The sequence below is a fragment of the Saimiri boliviensis genome, chromosome 16, assembly GCF_048565385.1.
Source record: "Saimiri boliviensis isolate mSaiBol1 chromosome 16, mSaiBol1.pri, whole genome shotgun sequence".
NCBI classification, from domain to species: domain Eukaryota; kingdom Metazoa; phylum Chordata; class Mammalia; order Primates; family Cebidae; genus Saimiri; species Saimiri boliviensis.
In genome coordinates this window covers 68,443,457-68,461,290 of record NC_133464.1, presented here as the reverse complement: position 1 = coordinate 68,461,290, position 17,834 = coordinate 68,443,457, and the positions used below count along the sequence as shown (strand labels likewise).

The following is a 17,834-nucleotide window of genomic DNA, read 5'->3' as shown; positions in this document are numbered from 1 at the left end:
GGCCTTACTTTGTCGCCCACACTGGAGTGCAGTGGCACAAACATGGCTCACTAAAGCCTTGACCTCCTGGACTCAAGCGATCCTCCCCCTCTCATCTCCCCAAGTAGCTGGGACTACAGGCATGCACCACCATGCTGGGCTTAGTTTTGTATTTTTAGTAGAGACGGGGATTTCACCATATTTTGCAGACTGTTCTTAAACTCCTGGGCTCAATCGATCCACCTGCCTTGGCCTCCCAAAGTGCTGGGATTACAGGCTTGAGCCACCATGCTTGGCCCCATTTTTAACTGATGCAGAGTTTTTGTTTTTTCAGATAGGAGGGTCTTACTATGGGCAACATAGTAAGACTCATATCTCAAACTCCTGGGCTCATGCATTCTTTCCACCTCAAGTTCCCAAGTAGCTGGGACTACAGGTGCATGTCTGTGCTCCTGGCTCAGATGCAAAGTTTATTTACAACTTTTTTTTAAAGTCAACTTTTACTACCAAATTAAACATTATTTCTCAAGATACCTATAAATGTGGGGCAAAAATAAACTATAGCTTACAGATAATAATGTATTATGAGGCTGGGAGTGGTAGCTCATGCCTGTAATCCCAGCACTTTGGGAGGCTGAGGTGGGCGGATCACTTGAGGTCAGGAGTTCAAGACCAGCCTGGCCAACAAAGCAAAACCATCTCTACTAAAAAAGTACAAAAATAAATTAGCTGGGGGCAGTGGTGGGCACCTATAATCCCAGCTACTCAGGAGGCTGAGGCAGGAGAATTGCTTGAACCTGAGAGCCGGAAGTTGCAGTGAGCTGAGATTGTGCCACTGCACTCAGCCTGGGTGACAGAGCAAGACTCCATCTCAAAATAAAAAAAAAATTATGAAACAGTTCCACCAAAGAGGAAGAAGAGAATACATTTGTCTATCTACCACCTAGCTTTACATTAACATTTTGCCATAGTTTGTTTATGTTGTTTTTTTTTTTTAAAGAAAAAAAGGTCATCTACAGTTAAAGCCTCCAATATCCCTCTCCAGTTTCATTTTATCCCTTGTTTGACTCTTCTAAGTTTGCTTTTCTTTCCTACTGGTTTTTTTTTTTTTCCTTTTTTTTTTTTAAGAGATACTTGTTCTGTCACCCAGGCTGAAGAACAGTTGTACAATCGTATTTTACTGCAGCCTTAACTCCTGGGCTCAAGCAATCCTCCTGCCTCAGCTTATCGAGTAGCTGGAACTACAGGAGTGTGACACCACGCCTGGCCAATTCAAAAAAAGATTTCTTTTCTACTTGTGGAGACAAGGTCTTGCTATGTTGCCCAGGCTGGTCTCAAATTCCTGGCCTCAAGTGATCCTCCCACTTAAGCTTTCCAAAGTGCTCAAATTATAGGCATAAGCTACAGTGCCCACTCCTCAACTATTCTAAAATCGATTTCTTCCCTGTTACATATTTTTACAACTTTACTAAATATGTATCAATATGGTAGGATTGCTTTTATATGAATAATTGGGAACATGTATTTATTCTATCAAAATTTATTTTTTATTGAAATTTATGTTTGAAATAACTGAACTCTAGTTAATAAACGACAAGCATACTGAACTGCTTTAAGGGTCAAATACATTGATGTCTACAGCTTACTCCGAAATGCATCAAATGCCCATCTGTTTAGGGTCCTGGAGGATTTTATACCCCAGGGGAATACACCATAGATAGATTATGAATGGGTAAAAAGTCATCACTGGCAGGTAACTGTTCCTAGGAAAGATAATGAGGAACTCTAAATTACATTAAACTATCCATCCTCTCCGTACTCGCTGCAAGGCCTTCACATCCCTCTATGTGAAGATACTGCCCTAGTGAACCTCTAAATTTATGGTCCAGGGAACCATGTACAAGTGTTCCCAAGCTGAAATAATCTAATGCCATCAACAAAAGAGAATAAATACATTATGGTATAGACAAACAGTGGAATACTATATTGCAATTAAAAGTAAGATAAACCATGGAGCTGAATGAAAGCAGCAAAGTCACTACAGAATACATGGTGTGATTCATGTGTTTAAAGTTCAAAGATGTAAAACTATAAAGAAAAGATTATCACAAAAGTCAGGATAGTAGTTTTGTTTTTTTATTTTTTGAGGCTGAGTTTCACTCTTGTTACCCAGGCTGGAGTGCAATGGTGCGATCTCGGCTCACCACAACCTCCGCCTCCTGGGTTCAGGCAATTCTCCTGCCTCAGCCTCCTGAGTAGCTGGGATTATAGGCACGTGCCACCATGCCCAGCTAATTTTTTGTATTTTTAGTAGAGACGGGGTTTCACCATGTTGACCAGGATGGTCTCGATCTCTTGACCTTGTGATCCACCCACCTCGGCCTCCCAAAGTGCTGGGATTACAGGCTTGAGCCACAGCGCCCGGCCAATAGTAGTTATTTTTTAAAGGAAAAAAATATGAATAGGAGTGGGTAATAGACATACTCTATTTTTCTTAACCTGGTTGTTTCTCAAGATACTCATAAATGTGAGGCAACACAGTTTAAATAAAATTATAAAATGTTTATGCATGTTGTAACACTTTATAATTTTATTTAAGCTCTATATGTTTTACATATTCTCCTACATGCACATTTCATTTTTAAAGAAAAAAGAATGAATTGCCCCATTACAATACTAAACTTCCATTTAGTATTTTCATATAAAAAATAAGATGTACATACATTATTAACAGACACTTTTCAAAAGAAGACATATATGAGGCCAAGAAAAATATGAAAAAATGCTCATCATCACTGGTCATTAGAGAAATGCAAATCAAAACCACATTGAGATACCCTCCCATGCCAGTTAGAATGGCGATCGTTAAAAAGTCTAGAGACAACAGATGCTGGGAGGATGTGGAGAAATAGGAACGCTTTTACGCTGTTGGTGGGAGTGTAAATTAAGTTAAATCATTGTGGAAGAGAGTGTGGTGATTTCTCAAGGATCTAGAAATAGAAATTCCATTTGACTCAGCAATCCCATTACTGGGTGTATATCCAAAGAACTATAAAGCGTTCTACTATAAAGACACATGCACACATATGTTCACTGCAGCCCTATGTACAATGGCAAAGACCTGGAACCAAGCCAACTGCCCATCAATGATAGACTGGACCAAAAAAAAATGTGACACATACACACCATGGAATACTACGCAGCCATAAAAAAGTATGAGTTTGTGTCCTTTCTAGGGACTTGGATGAATCTGGAAACCATCATTCTCAGCAAACTGACACAAGAACAGAAAACCAAACACTGCATGTTCTCACTCATAGGTGGGTGTTGAACAATGAGAACACACGGACTGAGGGAAAGGAGCATCACACAACTGGGGGCTGTTGTGGGGGATCTGGGGGGACAGTGGGGGGTGAGGAGGGATAAAATGGGGAGAAATGCCAGATATAGTCAAAGGGGGAATAGAGGCAGCAAACCACCTGGTTATGTATGCACCTATGCAACAACCCTGCATGACCCACACAATGTACCCCAGAACCTAAAGTAAAATTTAAAAACATAGGCCAGGCGCGGTGGCTCAAGCCTGTAATCCCAGCACTTTGGGAGGCCGAGGTGGGTGGATCACGAGGTCGAGAGATCGAGACCATCCTGGTCAACATGGTGAAACCCCGTCTCTACTAAAAATACAAAACATTAGCTGGGCATGGTGGCGCGTGCCTGTAATCCCAGCTACTCAGGAGGCTGAGGCAGGAGAATTGCTTGAACCCAGGAGGCGGAGGTTGCAGTGAGCCGAGATCGTGCCATTGCACTCCAGCCTGGGTAACAAGAGCGAAACTCCGTCTCAAAAAAAAAAAAATTTTTTTAAATAAAAATAATAAGATGTACATAAATTATTAAATCAATACCTCTTTTTATTATAAAATTTATAGTTTTACTATTTATAGGATGTTTTCTAAACCCAGAAGCTAATTTTCTTCAATTATATTTAGATTTTTTAAAATTGTACCATATAACAGCAAACATAACGATCACTATATGACAGGGCACCTATTAATATTGCAGCGTGTAAAGTCATACTGGTGCCTGCTACTTTGAAGAGCTTTCAATATAGAGAGTAGAACACAGGACAAGGACAAATCACATGAAAACACAAACTTAAAAAATAAAAATAACTTCTCTAAGTGGTTACCTTTGGGCAGAAGGACTGAGAGCAAGAAGAGGTAGAGGAGGGAGGCTGCTTTTCCTTACAGACCTATCAATTACATTTTGAATGGTGTGCCTATATCACTTTGATAACTTTTTAATATAAAAATTGTTAAACCAATCTTCATACAAACTATAAAAGGCAAGAGGGCTCTCACTATAAGGATATTAATAGCTGGAAGTGAAGGAATCAAAACGTTTCTACATAGAAAATATATATCCAAAGCTCAGCTGCATAATTTCTCGCTTTCTGACAACAAAGCAAATAGCACACAATGAGTTATTTTTCTCATATAATAACTTAGGGTGCTTAGAACCATGACCAGAAAAGACATTTGTAGTACTGCTCAACAGCCATTTTTATTATAGTATACAGCTCATCTGACAAGACACAAAATACTCTTTTGTAGGTTTTCCATACTAATGGAAGAAAGATTGTTCAGATGGTTGAAAACTGTCCTAATCGTTGGAGTTGACTCAATAATGTTACTAATTTAATTTTAACCATTTATATGAAGCAGCTCCTAAGTAAAGGAGCAAAATATTCTGGCTAATTTTTTTTTTGGAGATGGAGTCTTGCTCTTGTTGCCCAGGCTGGAGTGCAGTGGTGAGATCTCAGCTAACTGCAACCCCCACCTCCTAGGTTCAAGCAATTCTCCTGCCTCAGTCTCCTGAGTAGCTGGGATTACAGGCATGCACCACCATGCCTGGCTAATTTTTCTATTTTTAAAAATAGAGACAGGACTTCTCCATGTTGGTTAGGCTGGTCTGGAACTCCTGATCTCACATGATCAGCCCACCTTGGCTTCCCAAAGTGCTGGGATTACAGGCATGAGCCACCGTGCCTGGCCTATTCCAGCTAATTGACGGAAGCAGTGATTATCTTCAAACAGTTCAACTGAGGGGACTTTTCTTCCCATTTATACAGATCGGTAAATACCTAACAATGTCCCATTAGATGAGATGTAATATTAGGCAAAACCTACAAACATGCAATCAATGCATGCAAACAAGCATTATATGGTTAAAAAAAAGTTATGTCCTCCCTGACTTAAACAAGTACATACTATCACATTGGTCTTTAAGTCCCTGCCCCCCACCAACAAAAAAAAGAAAAGAAAAATATTACAAATAATAAGTGTATGTCTCAAGAGAGAAGAGCTTTCAAAAGACTGAAAATGCCACCCTAAATCGGTAAGGTGATGTTTTCCTAGAGCCCCAGGAATAAGGGGATGAAGAGGGAAACCAAGAAGCAACAAGTGGAACTAAAACAACATTGAAAGAGTTCACTGAGAAATAAAAATAGGTTAATTACATTAAAAAAAACAAAAATTACTTTATTATGGACAATACGGCAGTAGGTTCGGGAGTGGATCAGAGAAAAAGAAAGTGGGCCCGCCCTATAGTTGAACAACACATAGCACAAAAAAAAAAAAAGGACTAGAGAAAGGGATAACTGGGATGGGAAAGGCGCCTAAATGGGTTCTAATACTGAGAATAAAGTACCCTAGTTGCTTTCCTTCCTTTCTAGAGGCTATGGGCTTCAAAAGAGCATTGATGCCTAACACTTCCAAATATTTAAATGCAAAATAACAAATTCCTCTTCATATCCTTAAACTTGTAAACTCTCTTTCTGAAAGTGTGGTGTATAAACACCTCCTTCATGATCATCTAGGGTACATAGTAAAAAAATGCTGATTGTTTAAGCAAATGCTAGACTTAATGAATCAGAATTGCTGAGTTAAAACTGGATGACTCTTTGTTAAACCAAAGGCTGACAATTACAGCTTTAAAGGTCATACTATCACATAGATGTTATTTTTTTCTTTGAATGGCTACAACATGCAGACACCAGTCAGAGAGCCACACACTTTTCAAAGATGTGTGATCTTTGGCTGGAAGCAGTGGCTCATGCCTGTTAATGCCAGCACTTTGGGAGGCTGAAGTGGGTGGATCATGAGGTCAGGAGTTCAAGACCAGCCTGACCAACATGAAGAAACCCCATGTTGGTTTTGTAATTTTGGAAAAATACAAAATTAGCCGGGTGTGGTGGCACATGCCTAGAATCCCAGCTACTTGGGAGGCTAAGGCAGGAGAATTGCTAGAACCTGGGAGGCAGAGATTACAGTGAGCTGAGATCATGCCATTGCACTCCAGCCCGGCAACAAGGGCAGAACTCCACCTCACAAAAAATAAAAAATAAAAAAAAAAGATGTGCGTCTTTAACTTCAGAAATATGGCTAACTGAATTTGTCATATAAGATAGCTAAAAAGAATAGCCAAAGGTTTAATACAACAAATAATACCTGTCTACTTGTATGTGCTTGGTACTTTGTCAAAGGTTGAAAAAGACAGAAAAACAGAACAAAACCTCTCTTCTCTCAAACAGTTTATATTCTTATTCTTATTGATGAAGACACTCTTCTTCACATAGATAAATGCTGCCTTCAACATTCATCATTCCTTCAGGATAAACTCTCCTGAATATTTTAAGTTTCTGTCATCCTTAATTTACCTAGTCAGTGATTGGTTCTATTTTTTACTTACTTTGCTTGTTAACAAGCCCTGTTTTCCCAACAAGAAGTGACGTTTATGAGGATAAAGCCCATGTTTCTAGCCTTTATTGCTTTTTGTCACTCAGGACAATGATGGCCACACTGTGGAGGATTTGATATTGAACTAAGCTAGGGCACTCAGAAATTCTGGAGATTGAGCAGTTATGCATAAACTAATTTTAAAAATCCAAATATCAGACCTAGAAAATTTCCAACCGTGCCAGTAAAACACACCAAAAAGTCAACAGACAAAAGATTTTGTATATACCAACAATTCTCTTCTCTGAAAGGAGGAGGAAAAGATATGACAAAGACAAATAAAATGAGATTATTACCTTCTAATAAGGTCAAATTTAAGGTAAGTATAATGTTAAAGCTTAGATACCTCTGGATTTTGTAAATTCACATGCAAAGTTTTACATACACATACTTTAGTACAACAAGGTATCACATTAAACAATATTTGCCCTCCTAAAATAATGAGGCAAAACTAAAGCAGAAATAAAACTGTCTTTTTATGTAGAGGCTCAAATTAAATTCCCAACTTCATCTAAAGCTGTCTTAAATAAGCAATGTCATGAACAAAAAAATTCTAACAGTGAAAAACAAAAAGTTGTAGAAATAAAATGAATGCCTCATCTTTCTGATGAAAAATAAAACTAACCACATTGTCAAAATCATGGGTTGATCCATTTGGTTGCAACTTATCACCAAGATTATCACCAAACATCTTAATTAAGGTTTTATTTACTCTTAAGGAAATACAGAGCATTTCAAACAAAGCATCACTTGTGGACTGGCACAAGCAGTTCCAGACTGGGAAGCCCAGTCACGGACGTACTGCGTGACCCAGAGAAAATCACAGGACCTCTGTGGGCCACTGTTTCTTCACCTATAAAAGTGAGGTAGTTGGACAACCTTCAGTCACTTTCAGCGTTAAAATTCTATAAATTGGTAATTCTAAATTTAATTCTGACGACTCGGTTCAAACTTACATTCAACCTTATGGAAGCAAAAAAGTGGGGAGGCAATTACTTCTTAAGTTTTTCTGGTCTTTTCTTGCTTCTCTCCTCCCCCCGCCCTTTTCCCTTCTCCTTGAAGCCCCACTTCAGTCTTTATCACATAAGAAAATATATGAAAAATATCTATTTTATTTAAACTGTACCAGCTTCTTAATTTTAAGAAATCAAATTCTGGCCGGGCGTGGTGGCTCAAGCCTGTAATCCTAGCACTTTGGGAGGCCGAGGCGGGTGGATCACAAGGTCAAGAGATCAAGACCATCCTGGTCAACATGGTGAAACCCCGTCTCTACTAAAAATACAAAAAATTAGCTGGGCATGGTGGTGCGTGCCTGTAATCCCAGCTACTCAGGAGGTTGAGGCAGGAGAATTGCTTGAACCCAGGAGGCAGAGGTTGCGGTGAGCCGAGATCGCACCATTGCACTCCAGCCTGGGTAACAAGAGCGAAACTCCGTCTCAAAAAATAAAAAAATAAAAAATAAAAAATAAAATCAAATTCCTCTACTTCTCTTTATTAAATAAGATCTTAATTATGCCGCCTATTTATGTGTCTCTTGATTTTTCTCTTACAGATCACCACCTTTAAAAATTAAAAAAAAAAAAACAAAATAGAAAAGTCTTCATTAGATTTTTCACACAGACCAGACTAGAAGTAAATACAGCCTTTGCTTACTCAAAGGCTGACTAAACCAGCAATATGCAAACAAAGATGATAGCAAATGGCTCAGCTGAATTGGTAAAATGTCCGCTGTGCCTTTCTTGTAAGGCCGCAAAATTGAGATCTGTTAATATCAACAATTCTTAGAAAAGAGTAAGAAATAATAACTGATTGCCTTTCTATCTTCCCTTTAATATGACAGGCCTTCAAGCAATTAGAAAATGTATAGCAAATTCTCAAAGGACTAGCTAAATATTATTTTGATCAGTAAGAAATGATTTGGCAAGTTTTATATCCAAAAACCTTATTTTTTGGAATAATTGCATATTCTGATTTTATCTTCATAAATACGTTTCAGAAGTAAAATACTACTGCACTCAGCTTTACCGAAAGCCTAGAACTTTAAGGTACACCAGGATGTATACTCGCCAGCCAAAATCTCATAACTACAATGACAAGTACTTCAGGTACAGAATGAGCAATCTTTTCATTTACAGAAGGTTTTTAATTCAAAGCAAGCACATTTTAAGAACAGTAATACAGAAGGAAGGCCAGTACTCATCACTTTTTCTTTTTATACAAAATTGAAATAACTATGTTTCCTTACAAGACAGCTTTAATTCTAAGGTTGTTACTCAGAACAAGTTTCTAGTGTGAATTATAATGAATCATTCTAGTCTTTCTTCCTCTCTATTTAATATGCACTTTTACTTATTATCTACATAATCTAATATTCACTTTTACTTATTATCTAAATAACCATTCATTTTACTTAAAACTTCTATTTGGTTTCCAAAATGAAATGTTTAATATAATTTCACTAACTTTAAAAATCAGAGAGAGGGGGAAAAAAAAAACAAGAGAATAGTCAATAAGCAACACCTATGACTGAGTTGTCCCAAAACTTCACCCTTAGCTAAAATGCCAAAACAAAGCCACTGCCCCCAGATTTTTAACATCCATATCACACAGGAATAATACGGTTTACTTAACTGGAACTTCAACCCCCCAAAATACAATTAGATTTTTAAAATTAAAATTTGACCTTAGTTTGCTATGTGGTATTAAAAAAACAAAACAAAACAAACACCTCTTTTATTCTTAAATTACACAGAAAAGAAAAAAATCAAACAAGGCATACAAAATGCTTTAACAAGAAGATCTAAAACTTTCCAGAATTTCAGTGCTTTGTTTCCCCCTAGTAATTAAGTTCAATCAGGCATGTGACTGACTGCACACATTTTATCAGAGAGTTAAAGAACACATTCAGCCATGTTCTTTCACAGGTAAGAACGACCCTCTGTTTATCAGCTGAAGAAACAGCCAGAAGCAAACATACAAAATCATAACAAGTTACCTTCAAGTATCCTTTCTCTGTAGATATCGCCTTTTGGGCTTGAGAATAAAAAGCAATCCGACAAGTTTTAGTTGTTAAAATGGCTCCTGTAGATTGGGGAAGTGGTGTCTGTGCTTCAGCTTATGAGTCATACATGAAACCAAGTGTTTCTAAGGGAGGCACGCCCATGTTGCTGTGGACCCAATTATTCTGCTAGGTCAAACATGCAAATCTGTAGGTAAAAACGGTATAGGAAAGTGGGGAAGAAGACTGAAGGAGCAAGATCTACCTTGATTACACCATTACTAAGCTCATATTAATTGTCATAATTTAAAACTAACAATAAAATAGAGTAAGAATCTACAAGGGAGCAAAATTAAAAACTATATATTGTTCTAAAATATAAAAATCTCAATTTTTAAAAGTTATTTTACTATATCAAATAAAACTGTGAAAGGAAAGAAGTATGAGAGGGGATGGAAGGGAGATGGCAAACTCTGTGGTTCTTAATGTAACAATGGACTAGTGAGTGTAATCTGGCTACTCATTAACCCTTATATGAAAGAGATATACTGCTATGTAATCTGGAAAGGCTCAGCAAACTACAAAGCCAGATGCAGATCTGTAAGTTCACTAAACAGATAAAATCCACTAGAAAATTCAAAGTTCAGTGGAAACATACGTGTGAATTACACTGGTTTACAGAATTTTTTAAAACCCACACCCCAATGTTAGAAAGGAATTTAAAGTCCAACAGAGCAAAATGATTTTAAATAAATTGCAAGCTTGATAAAACCCTCTTAAAAAATTATCAGTACGGTCATAGTTCATAACTCTATTACTTCCAAATGAGAGCCACAGTTTGATTTATCTTTCAAGCAAAATTTTCCACGTGTATTTCAAGACTCTCTTGTGCCAAGCAACCTGTTACAGCTCCACTGCACTTGCACAAGGCCGGCCTAAGGGGCCAACAACTGTGTCCAGTGAAGCGCTGCCTTCCAAGTCACAATACATCAGACAAAGTGCCTAAGCCACTGAAATATTACTATATATTACTATACCTACTTATCCTGGTCTCTGGATGAATACTTAATAATTTTTTCTAAGAGCTTAAATTAATCAAAATGGTTTGAAAGCACTAAGTACTTCCAAAGCGCTTGAAAGGATGAATGCGACTCAATACATAGCCTTCATCCTAGTATCTTACAAAAAGTACACAGGATTTAGCAAGGTTTTCTCCCTTTAGTTAATTAGTTGAGTGTTTATTCTGGCTTACCAGAGGCACAGATGATAGCACAAGCTGTCACTGACTTAGGAACTTTACAAACTACTGCAAAACAGCAATGATTGTGAAATGACTTTCTGCCCATTAAGTGTCTATTTATTCCTTACACTGAACATTGCTTGGTTTATCGTTTTACTGAAAAATAATCTCCATGGTTTTACAAATTGCTAATTAAAAATTTGTTTAAAAGAAATACAGATTACGTTTTCTCCTGTCAGATGTCATATTTAGCTTACTTTAGCTCATTTGCAAAAAATGACTATTCCGAGCCCATGCACCAAGAAACAAGGGCCTCTGAGTAGTCATAGGAGATTCACTTGTTCACTGGAAAGTTCCCCCCAAGTAATTTTCCATATCTGAAATTTATTTTAGATAATATTAATGTAAACCTAACAATTTATCTTCTTTTGGCTAATTAGAAATAAAACTTACAACAGGTAAAAGAGGGCAACAGTATTATAAAAGGTGAAAGAGCTGATAATGACATGACAAAAAAAAAACCACCTTATAAAACATAAAACTAAAAATAAATTTAACTTTAAAAGTACTCAGATCTGAAGCCATTACATAAAGTCAGTAAGTTGCAATATATTCCCTAAGTATATCACCATACGCCAAGTGTCTCCAAGTCAGCATTAGCGTAAGACAGGCCTTCAAAAGACAAAGTGAGTATTATTAAATCTGTGAGATGTTTTATGAAGAACAGATACCTAAAAGGATAAGCTTCTGCTATTCAGAAAACCCATTTATAGAAAGCACCTCATTACTTAATAATGGCAAATATTCCAAACATAATTTAAATGAAGTACTCCGGTCACCAGTAATGTGAAAAGACTTAAAGGGGAAATAATTACACCTCTTCAAAAGAAACAAATATCTTAGCTGTTCCTAAGGAGATGACTCCAGAGTTGCCATTACAATATTATCCCTTTGCACAGGAGTGTCCCCATTAGCATTATTCTAACACCTACAGGAATTGGATCCTTTTCCATTCACAGCCCTCAGAAGTCAATCTCTGCATATGAGAGTATCAAAAGCAAAAAATAAAAAAATAAAAAAATAAATAGGCAAACAGTTTGGCACAGGTTCTAGTCAATCTACTTGGGTTCAAATCCCAGCTCTGCTACCTATTAGCCTGGTAATCTTGGGCAATTACTTAACAACCCTGCATTGTAACTTATTTAGCTATAATTTAGCCTAATAGAATCTACCATACAGATTATGAGGATTAAAATAAGTCCACATACTGCTATCCAGACTACAAAAAGCACTTTCACAACTCAAAAATAGGAAAACAATCACTTTTTTAAATGGTCAAATCTGAATAGACACTTCACAAAAGAAGTAATACAGATGGCATAAAAAGTACATGAAAAGATTTCAGCATCAATACTCAATAGGGAAATGCAAATTAATGTGACAATAATACAGTGAAACAAACAAACAAACAAAAAACACCGATAATACCAAGTGTTGATGAGGACACAGAGCAACTACAACTCTCATACATTGCTGGTGGAAATGTAAAAGTTTAGCCACTTTAGAAGACAGTTTAGCAGTTTCTATAAACATACGCTTATCACATGATCCAGTAATCCCGTTCCCAGGCATTTACCCAAGAGCAATGAAGATCCATGACCATTTTAAAACTTCTATGCAAATACATATAGTAGTTTTATTCATTCACCAAACATTGAAAACCCAAGTAATGTCCATCAATGGGTGCACGGATATATCCATATACTGAAATGCTACTCAGCAACAAAAAAGGTCTGAATTTCTGATATATATGACAACATGGATGAGCCTAAAACCATTAGGCTGAACAAAATAAGACAGACTCTATGACTTCATATGATTCCATTTATATGACATAATGGAAAAGGCAAAACAAAAGGCACAGAAATCCTATCAGTTCTGAGGGAAGGGGGATGACTACAAAGGAAGACAAGGAACTGTTTAGGGTGACAGAAACATTCCGTATCTTGATTGTGGTACTGGTATATGACTTATATAAGTTGTCAAAATTCATAGAGCTATAAAACTAAATAGGGCAAACTGTACTGTATATAAACCATACCTCAATAAACCTGACTTTAAAAAAAAGAAATCCAGGCCAGGAGCTGTGGCTCATGCGTGTAATCCCAGCACTTTGGGAGGCCGAGGTAGGTGGATCACTGAAGGCCAGGAGTTTGAGACCAAGCTGGCCCACATGGTGAAACTGTGTCTCTACTAAAAATACAGAAATTAGCTGGGTGTGGTTGTAGACACATGTAATCTCAGCTACTCGGGAGGTGGAGGCAGGAGAATCGCTTGAACATGGGAGGCAGAGGATGAAGCGAGCCAAGATTGTGCTACTGCACACTCCAGCTTGGGTGACTGAAAAAGACTCCATTAAAAAAAAAAAAGAAGAAAGAAAGGAAAGGAAAGGAAGGGAGGAAGAGAGGAAGAGAGAGAGAGAGAGAGAGAGAGAGAGAGAGAGAAGGAGAGAAAGAAAAAGAAAAAGAAAGAAAGAAAGGAAGGAGGGAGGGAGGGAAGGAGTCAATCTAGTTCAGGTATATGAAATACACTTACGTACTGTGGGTATGTTTATTTATAAAATTAGATATGGATCAAGTCAGTATATACCTTACTATAAAGCTTTCATGTGTGTTTGTGGAACTGTCAACATGTATATGTGAACTACTAGCTGAGAGAGACTGAGTCAACTAAATTTATTAAATGCCAACTAAACTTCAGATACTATTTATTTCCTCCACTAAAACACAATTTATGAAAAGAATTTATTGTGTGAGCTGGGGCTCATTTTTCCTTTTTATTGTTACCTCTTTTCTTTGAACTCAAATCTGGAAACTTCTAGTACAAAAATATAGAATATTCTAATTTCCACATCCAGGAAACTTGGGCTACAAAATGCTTTGTTTGAATCCATCCCACAGGTTGGGAGCTAACACGCTATCACTATCAGAGACGAAAAAAAAAGATCACACCATTAAAATGACAAATGACCAAAATAAATGTTCTCCATTATTTAAATATAAAAATAAAATTTTAAAGACTGAGATTGTTACAAATCTTTCAATCACAATTTATTTTGTTGATGGTAATGCCTCTAAAAAGTGTGATCCCAGGTTCCAAGAATTGTGTAGAATTTCTAAATGTGAGCTTAAATGTAAAACATATTTTCTATTTTCTATCACCAGCTTTTTTAAACCCAATCCTCCTTCCCACTTCTGCACAGACGGGTAACTAGGTGGTACTTTTTACCATTCATAAAAAGCAGGCCTCTTAGACAAGAGTCTATGTATTTTCAGGGGCTTATCAAAGGCAAAAGGGGCCATGGCTTCTGTCTGCACTATATTTTCATCACCTAGGACAGGGCCCTAAACTCAGCAGAAACTCGGAGACGCAAATTAGCAACTTTCCTAAAACTGCTCACTGAGGGGAAAAATACATAATTATCAGGATTTTAGTACACACTGAAATATCTTTAAAGGCATGTCTGGCCCTATGACTTGATCACCTTTCTCCTCAAGATACCATACGGATCCATTATATCAATGACATGACGCGCACTGGACCTAATGAGCAACGAGTAGCAACTACTCTAGGCTTAGTGACAACACATCACATGTCAGGGGGTAGGAAATAAATCTGACTAAAATTCAAGGGACTTCCACTTCGGTGTAATGTCTAGGGGTCTATTGGTATGAGGCATGTATGTCATAATATCTCTTCCAGGGTAAAGGATAAATTGTTGCATCTGGCCTCTCTTACTACCAAGAAAAAGGCACAAGACTTAACTCGCTTATTTAGATTCTGGAGGCAACACATTCCTCACCTGAGTGTGTTACTCCAGCCAATTACCAAGTGATCAGAGAAGCTGCTAGTTTTGGGTGGGGCTCAGAATAGAAGGCTCTGTAACAAATCTGCTGTGCAAGCTGCTCTGACACTTGGGCCATATGACCCAGCAGACCAATGGTACTTGAGGTATCAGTGGCTGGCAGGCTCCTCTCTATAGGTGAATCACAGCACAGGCCTGTAGGATTTTGGAGCAAGACGTTGCCATCATCTGCAGATAGTACTTCCCTTTTGAGAGACAGCGCTTGGCCTGCTACTGGACCTTCAGTAGAAACTGAACATTGACCATGGGCCATCAAGTTACCATGGAATCTACTTGCTTATCATGAAGTGGGTGTTACCTGACCCACTCCAAACCATAAAACTGGGCGTGCATAGCAGCATTCCATCATCAAATGGGATAACATCAAATGGGTAACATATATGTGATTGGGCCTGTGCATGTCCTAAAGGCACAACTACATGAAGTGGCCCAAATGCCTATGGTTCCTGGTACTACACTGCCTTTTCTCACCCAGATTGCACCTATGGCCTCATGAGGAATAGTTACCATCAGCTGACAGAGCCTTGTTTACAGATGGTTCTGCATGATATGTGAGCACGACCCTATCAGACAACTGCAGCGCTACAGCGCCTTCTCTGGAACATCCAGTTGTGAAATCTTCCTGGTAGGCAGAACTTAGGGTAGCACAGCCAGTTGTGCACTTTGCAGTGAAGGAGAAAACGGTCAGACGTGTGATTATACATCAATGCACGGGCTGTCGACAATGGTATGGCACGATGCTCAAGGACTTGGAAGGAATACAACTGGAAAACTGGTGACAAATTTGGGGGAAGAACAGATCACTCCTAACTGAGCAAAGAATGTGAAGATATTTGTCTCATGTGAATGCTCGGCAGAGGAGGGTTTTAATAATCAAGTGGATAGCATGACCTGTTTTGTGGATACTAGTCAGCCATTTTCCCCAGCCACATGTCATTGCCCAGGGGGCTTATCCTGGACATGCTGGCAGGGATGGAGGTTATTCACAAGCTCAGCAACATGGACTTCTGCTCACTTCAGCTCACCTGGATATGACTACTGCTGAGTGCCCAATCTGCCAGCAACAGAGACCAGCATTGAGCCCCCAGCATGGCACCATTTCCTGGGGTGATCAGCCAGCTACATGGTGGCCAGTTGACGTTAGGCTGCTTCCATCACAGAAGGGGCAGCAGTTTGTTCTTACTACAATAGACACTCTAGATACAAATTTGCCTTCCCTGCATGCAATGCTTCTTCCAAAACTACCATTCATGGACTCACAGAATGCCTTACCTACCATCATGGCATTCTACACAGCATTGCTTCTGACCATGGAACTTATCTCAGAGCCAAAAAAGTGTAGTAATGGGCTCAAGCTCACAGAATTAATTGGTCTTACTATGTTCCCTACCACGCTGAAGCAGCTAGCTTTACAGGATGGTAAAAGCGTCCTTAGAAGACGCAGTTACATTGTCAGCTAGATGATAATATCTTGCAGGTCAAGGGCTAAGTTCTCCAGAAGGCTGTATATATTCTGAGTTAGCATCTACTACATGGTACTGTTTTTCCCACAGACAGGATGCACAGGTTCAGGAAACAAGAAATACAAATAGGAATGGAACCTATTCACCATTACCCTTAGTGACCCACTAGCAAAATTTTTGCTTCCTGTTCCCACGGCTTTATGCTCTGTTGGCCTAGACATCTTAGTTCCAGAGAGAGGAACGCTTCCACCAGGAAACATAGCAGTATTTCCATGGAACTGGAGTCAAAACTACCATGCAGCCACTTTGGGGCTCCTCATGCCTCTGAGTCAACACGGCTGGGGGTGATTAATCCACACTAGGAATGGGAAGTTGGACTACTAACTCACAGTGCAGGTAAAGAAGAGTATGTCTGGAATACAGGAGATCCCTTGGGGCATCTCTTAGTATTATCACACACTGTAATTAAGGTCAATGGGAAACTATAACACCCAATCCAGAAAGGTATACTAATAGCCCAGACCCTTTAAGAATGAAGCTTTGGGTCACTCAACCAAATAAAGAATCACGACCAGCTAAGGCGTTTGCTGAAGGCAAAGAATACAGAATGCGGATATACAAGAAGGTAGTTATCAATGCCAGCTATACCCACGTGACTAGTTAGGGAAATGAGGATTTTAACTGTCCGTGACTATGTTCTCCCTGTTTTGTTCAGAATACATTTGTTGTGTATATATACATAGATAGAACAAAGCAAATACCTGTGTGCTCTTTTCTCTTCTTCCTTTATTATGTAAAATAAGATGTATTTACTTTATGTCAGTATTTATTGTTGATTTTACATCATAGAATTAAATTGTGGAATTAATTGAGAACATTCAAGAACGTAACCTCTTCTGGGGAGAAATTAGTGCATTTTCAGTTGTATGCAGGGTAGTTGTACCGTTTCAGGCAGAACTACGATCTTGTAAGTGTGTCTATTTGGCAATTAAGCATGGTTTAAGGAGATGCACATGGGTGCCATACAGGTGCCAAGTTGACAAGGGGTGGACTTGTGATGGTTAATTTCAGGTGTCAACTTTACTGAATCAAGGAATACCCAGATGACTGGCAGAGTATTATTTCTGGGCATGTCTGTGAGGGTGAGGGTGTTTCCAGACAGACTGGCATTTCTTTTTTATTTTTTTGAAACAGAGTCTCGCTCTGTTGTCCAGGTCTGAGTGCAGTGGCCTGATCACAACTCACTACAGCCTCAACCTCCCAGGCTCAGGTGACTGATCCTCCCACCTTAGCCTCCAGAGTAGCTGGGACTACAGGCACGCACCACCATGCCTGGCTAATTTTTATATTTTCTGTAGAGATGAGGTTTCGTCATGTTGCCCAGGCTGGTCTTGAACTTCTGGGCTCAAGTAATCTATCTGCCTCAGCCTCC

The 17,834-nt window shown here is 38.6% G+C and overlaps 1 protein-coding gene across 9 annotated transcripts in view; it reads right to left on the bottom strand.

The window, feature by feature from the left end:
• The window catches only part of ELF1 (E74 like ETS transcription factor 1), a 106,210-nt gene that overhangs the window by 71,637 nt on the left and 16,739 nt on the right, over nucleotides 1–17,834 (bottom strand). For 6 of the 9 annotated variants that reach the window (XM_074387799.1, XM_074387802.1, XM_074387801.1 and 3 more), the window contains exon 1: nucleotides 9,772–13,441. The exons of 1 other annotated variant lie outside the window; for it this stretch is intronic. The gene's annotated coding sequence lies outside the window, so the exon portion shown is untranslated. Of the gene's footprint in view, nucleotides 1–9,771; nucleotides 13,445–17,834 lie in introns of those variants that run through there. 2 more of the 9 variants (XM_074387804.1, XM_074387805.1) reach the window with 2 other exon arrangements.